This window comes from Coenobita brevimanus, unplaced genomic scaffold, assembly GCF_032717465.1.
Source record: "Coenobita brevimanus isolate Jiangsu-jjx unplaced genomic scaffold, ASM3271746v2 jjx.HiC_scaffold_2691, whole genome shotgun sequence".
NCBI lineage: Eukaryota > Metazoa > Arthropoda > Malacostraca > Decapoda > Coenobitidae > Coenobita > Coenobita brevimanus.
Window position 1 is genome coordinate 97,664 of NW_027643644.1, and position 6,000 is coordinate 103,663.

The window sequence follows — 6,000 nt, forward strand, 5'->3', positions numbered from 1 at the left end:
CTCCAGACTATGAAGAATTCCAATCAACGGATTCTACGATGGGCCCTGCTTGTTCAGCCATTTAATCTTCAAGTTCAGCATATAAGGGGTGTTGACAACATTCTCGCGGATACCCTGTCGAGACATCCCATCGAGGCTACAGAGTAATCTACCTCCTTCGTGCTTCCACTGCGTAGGTCTTTGTGGGGGAGGTGTTACGGCTATAATTATTACTCCTCCGCCTCATCCCTCGTGAACTCCCATCTTTTGACTGAAGTCAAGCACTCGTCCACCTCACGCTACCAGCGCTCCATCTGTTGACTGGATTTGATACTACTAGTTTCCCAACATGTCACCTGACTTTCCCTCCCTTTTTCTGTGTGAAGCGAGGTTGCCTGATTATCTGGTTTCCCGCGCAAGTTCAGTTCACACTCATCCTCTGCCCTGGGAATATCTTAGTGAACCACTCCTGACCTTTACCTGGAAGCCTGTGTTATAGGGAACCCATCTTCAACGCCTTCTTTTGCTGTAAACCATGAGTATCAGTTTTCTCCTTGCATTAGTTCATTAATCTTCTGATGGTGAATGGCTTTAGGTATTTATATTGTTTTTTTCTTAGGTTTAGTTAGGTTTAGGGTTGTAATTATTGTATGTTTAGTTTGTTAAATTAAATGAATAATCAACCAAATCATTATCAATCTACCCTGTAGTTTGTCTAGTTGCATAGTGTTCATGATCCTTCTCTTTTCTTATTGCTTTCCATGGGTCTTCATAGGGTAGATACAGTTAAATACTCCCCATGGATCGTAATATTACTAACATCTAATTTCCCCACTTAATTCTGCTTACTGTTGTTATGCAAGGTAATGGAGATATGTGTGAGTTTGGTGGGAGAATATTGTTGTTTGCAGGTATTTAAAGGATGTCGGTGTTTTTCGTGTCCTTGCCGAAATTTTGTAAACATTCTGCCCCGACATTTTTACAATGTTCGTATGTAATGTAATTCCGTCGATTTTTGGTTATTATTATTTTTTTATTATGTGGGTTTTGGGGTATTTTTTGAAGAGGATTCCACGTAAATAACCCCTTCAAGACGATGACGTGTTGGAGGGATGCTTGCAGGTGGTGGCACTGATATAACCACGCCAGAACCACTATCAATATATACGTTCCTCAATCCCTCTCCCATGAAAACAGGATGTGGCACTGCAGAGAGGTAACTTCATCCTGCAGTCCACCGGGTTCAGGGAGACACAGGAACACTTTTACTACCGCTGTCTGTTGACGATTTTATCTATGTACTTTTAGATTAACATGGATAGGTCATAAAGGGGGCTGTGGGCTTAAAGTTGGATAATACTTACCGGTATTCACAAAAAATCTTGCACTACAGTTAGGCAAATTGCTTTCAGCACTGCTCGGTTGGGGCAGAAAGTGCAAAGTATGGGTAACGTGACTGTGTACTCTAATAAGTTGTGTGGCCTGTGTGAAGATAGTGTGGTGCATTAATAACGCTGCTCTGCTACTCCACCTGGCTATTTCTTGTGTGTTGTAACGACGGCTCAGTGTTGTCAGTGTTAGTTGTGTATCATGGACTGTGTATTCATTTCCTACTCACACACACACACACACACACACACACACACACCGCTCGTTGGTGCAGTGGTAACGTTCTCGGTTGCCAACTGGTGGACGGGAGTTCGCGCCTCGCTCAGGTTGCGAAAAGTTTCACTGACGAAGTGGGTGGTTACTGTCCCCCTTGAGCAAGGGGACGGGTGTGTGCGTATGTGAAGGTCACAGCCTTGCCCTTAGATCGGACTATATGAGCTCTCAGCTCTCTTCCTGGAGGGTAAAAGCTGACGATCACGACCATCAAGTGATCCTGACCGACCCGGTGAATTACCCGGTGAATTACACACACACACACACACACACACACACACACACACACACACACACACACACACACACACCAATGTATCATGTACCGGGTATTCATTTCCTACTGCCATTGCCACACCCACACACACCATTACACTGAGCTGTCCCCTCAACACATCAGATATTGCAGGTGAGTGTCTTGTGAAGCTCTGTTTACATACTGCCTTGTACAACAATTTTGGCCCCTCTTGGACTCTTCATGGGGTACAGGCTCAACATGTGGTGTATTTTCTTTGATAATAACAAGAGTAATATTGGTCACTTTCTCCCCCCACCTGCAACTAATTGTTCCTTTCACTTGCAGGTACGATGTTACTTGTTACTAGTGCGTTACTTGGGTTACTTGCAAGATGGCAACATGAATACAGAGTCAGGCAGCGGTACGTGGCAGCCTAAGTTACAGAGAACCAGTGGCCCCAGTGTAGTGGCTTTCGAATTAAGGCGAGTCTTTTAGCCTTCTTAGTGCAGACACCTTAATTTAGTCTGGCAGGCTCCAAGTGATTTTATTCAGTGGGTACCTACATGAAAATAAGTGTCTGAGTGTGGTATGTTCTTAGTTCAGGTCAGCGTCTTTCCTTGCCACTTCACTCCGATTATGTCTTAGTTTATTCTTGCCATCTCCAGGTCATTTTATTCAACTTAGACCGATAATTTATGTCCCTAAGTGCTGTGTCTTGGTGTGTTAAGCTGAGTTTTTTCTGAACCCTGTTGAGAATGGCAAGCACAGGACATAATCTTTTCACCTTTCTCTTCCTGTCTACATATAACTCTCCCATCCGTCCTTCAATTTCCTCCATGCCTCTGCTTCCCATCCACTCACTGTATGCTTCTTTTGCGCCACAGTTTGTCTCACCTCTTCATTCCACCATGCTGTTCCTTGCACCCCCTTTTGTCTTCTCATCACCCCACACACCACCTCACACTTCATATTTTACATTTTGTTACTTCCATTAGCTTCAGAGGATTTTCACCCCTGCAGCTGGGCATTTTAAAGTCGGTGGTACATCCGCATGAAGCTACTGTGGGGCAAAATATGTCTTTCATGAAACACTTTTATTCTTATAAAATAGTCAAACAAAATGCCTCTCCATGTTTGTATCAGTTTAAGTCCATCCACCCTTCTAAGACTACACCTGGCCATCACCAAGCTGAAGGGGGTTGGGAATCTTGGTCACGTTAGAACAAATGTGTTATTGTTGAGTCACATGGATAGCCCTCGAGAAGAATACACTAATTCCTTGTTATAGGTTGGCCTTTTTTCCGTCTTTTTTGCTGTACACTTGTTGAATCCAGTGCCATTGTCAGTGGTATTCTTGCCATCTGTACACCACTATGTAAGTTAACATTAATCCCCTCAATCCAGTGCCATTGTCAGTGGTATTCTTGCCATCTTTAGACCATTGTGTAAAGAAGAGTAATAATACGTAACAGGAAGGATGGAAAAAACAGGAAGAGGCCAGACACAAAAAGGGAATGACAGGGAAGGAAGAGGTAGGCAGCACTACATCAAGTGAGTGGATGATAGTGGGACAGACACCAAAAGGGAATGATGAATGAAGGAAGAGGTAGGCAGCACTACATCAAGTGAGTGGATGATAGTGGGACAGACACCAAAAGGGAATGATGAATGAAGGAAGAGGTAGGCAGCACTACATCAAGTGAGTGGATGATAGTGGGACAGACACCAAAAGGGAATGATGAATGAAGGAAGAGGTAGGCAGCACTACATCAAGTGAGTGGATGATAGTGGGACAGACACCAAAAGGGAATGATGAATGAAGGTAGAAGTTGGCAGCACTACATTAAGTGAGTGGATGATAGTGGGGCAGACACAAAATGGGAATGATGAATGAAGGAAGAGGTAGGCAGCACTACATCAAGTGAGTGCGTGATAGTGAGACAGACACCAAAAGGGAATGATGACTGAAGGAAGAGGTAGGCAGCACTACATCAAGTGAGTGGATGACAGTGGGGCAGACACAAAATGGGAATGATGAATAAGGGAAGAAGTTGACAGCACTACATTAAGTGAGTGGATGATAGTGGCCATCACCCACCACTGCACCCGGGTATAGTAAAGGAACTAAAGAAGGTTATACTGTATGTAATCTCACCAGTCTGAAGTCTCTCTTAAGCTGAATATAAACACATAGAGGCAGCAAGAATAATCTGATGCACATGTTTGGCTATGTGGAGAGGATGGAGAATGAGAGACTGACTAGGAGTGTATGTGAGTGAGGTGGAGGGGACACCAAGAATGAGATGGAGGAATGGAATGGAGAAATATATGAGAGAAGGGGATGTGAGTTGGAGGGAGGGGAGTCAAGTGGCAGAGGACAGAACAACGTGGAGGCAGTTTGTCTGTGGCTACCCCTTACAGGATTAAGTCACTTGGTAATTGGTAGATAGATAGATGCAGATGGATTGATAGATAATGTCACTAGATTGAAAGGGTTATATTTTCAATAGTTTACAGAAAAAAGCCTAATACAGTTCCATTTGTAACTATACAGCTGGTTTGCCACTTTGCTTTAGTGGTGGAGAGGGACGCCTTCATGTGGTGGCACTGATATGTCTGGGCGGCTACACTGCATGGTTAAATAACACCCCCAGCTACTGCCCTGCCCCTCGAAAGGAGAATGGTGGACTTAGAAAAGCAACAGATGAACATGGCTATACAACAATATTACGACTACTACTACTACCACCACCATCACCATCACCACTACCACTAGGCCTACTGTACTAGCACTGCCAAGTTTCCCCTGATTTAACCACATTCCCCTTTGCAGGGAAAAATTTATTATTTATTTTAAACCTTTACCTGACAATGAGACCCTCCAGTAATTAGTCAACATCTATTTTAGTTATTATTCTCTCCCTTACTGTCTTCTCTCCAGTGTTTTGTTCTTTTGCTTATCATGTGTCTGCTGTGAATTACTGCCATATGGTGTTTGACAGGCGCTGGGAATGCAATATTGAATTCAGTTAAGTAGTCAACAACCTTTAGTAATTATTCTCTCACTGTCTTCTCCAGTATATTACCTTTGCTTATCATGTGTCTTGGCTGTGAATTACTGCCATACAGTCTTTGACAGGCGCAGGGAATCCAGTATTCAGTTCAGATCCACCTTATTCTAACTGTTGGTATTTGTGGCCAGGTGGCATGGTGGTTGTGTGCAGCAGTTTGGTGCAGAATAGTGGCGATACGTGACTGGTGGAGAAGGCCAGATGGACGACTCGTTACCATGGCAACCACCTGATGCTTACCGTGAGCATTGTCTTTGTAATAGACTTTTATTTTTAATTTTATTTTTTGGAAGCTGTATATACTGGACAGATTTTATCACTATGTACTAGCGGTAAAATATATAAACCTTTGCATTTTGTCATATATATATTTTCTTTTGTTCATGATCTTGATAATACTTGCAAGTCATGATGGTTGGGTGGGTTGCAGTGATGTAAGTGGCTGCCCATGGGTTAGAGAGAGAGAAACTGCAGCATGGTTAAGAGGTATGATTTAGAGAGAGTGTTAGTGGCCATCAGTTAGAGAGAGAAGATGAAAAAACTGCAGTATAATTAAGATATATGATTTAGAGAGAGAGAGAGAGAGAGAGAGTGCCCGTGAGTTAGAGAGAGAGAGAGTGGAAGACGAAACAGCAGTATGGTTAAGAGATATGGTTGATGGAGAAGTGAGGATGGCAGGCCCAGTTGTTACCACGGCAACTAGTTCATAGATAAATTGAGCATGTTAGTGTTTATATATCATGATTGTGTTGTTGTCACTGGCCAGACTCGTATATCTAGTATTGTAAGGTATATTTGTCAGCAATAACGGAAATTTTTATTATCTGGAGTGGTAGGTGGGGGCACTCACCATCCACTCACTCAATGTAGTGCTGCTCTCGGGTGTCTGCCGTGTCCTCTCCTCCATCCTTCTTTCCTTCCATCCTCTTCTGTCTTTCTTTCCTTCATTCTTTCCTTGTCCTTCTGCCTACGGGTGACTTTACACTTCCTCTTCTGTCTTGCATTCCTTCATTCTTTCCTCTTCCTTCTGCCTGTGGGTGACTCTACACT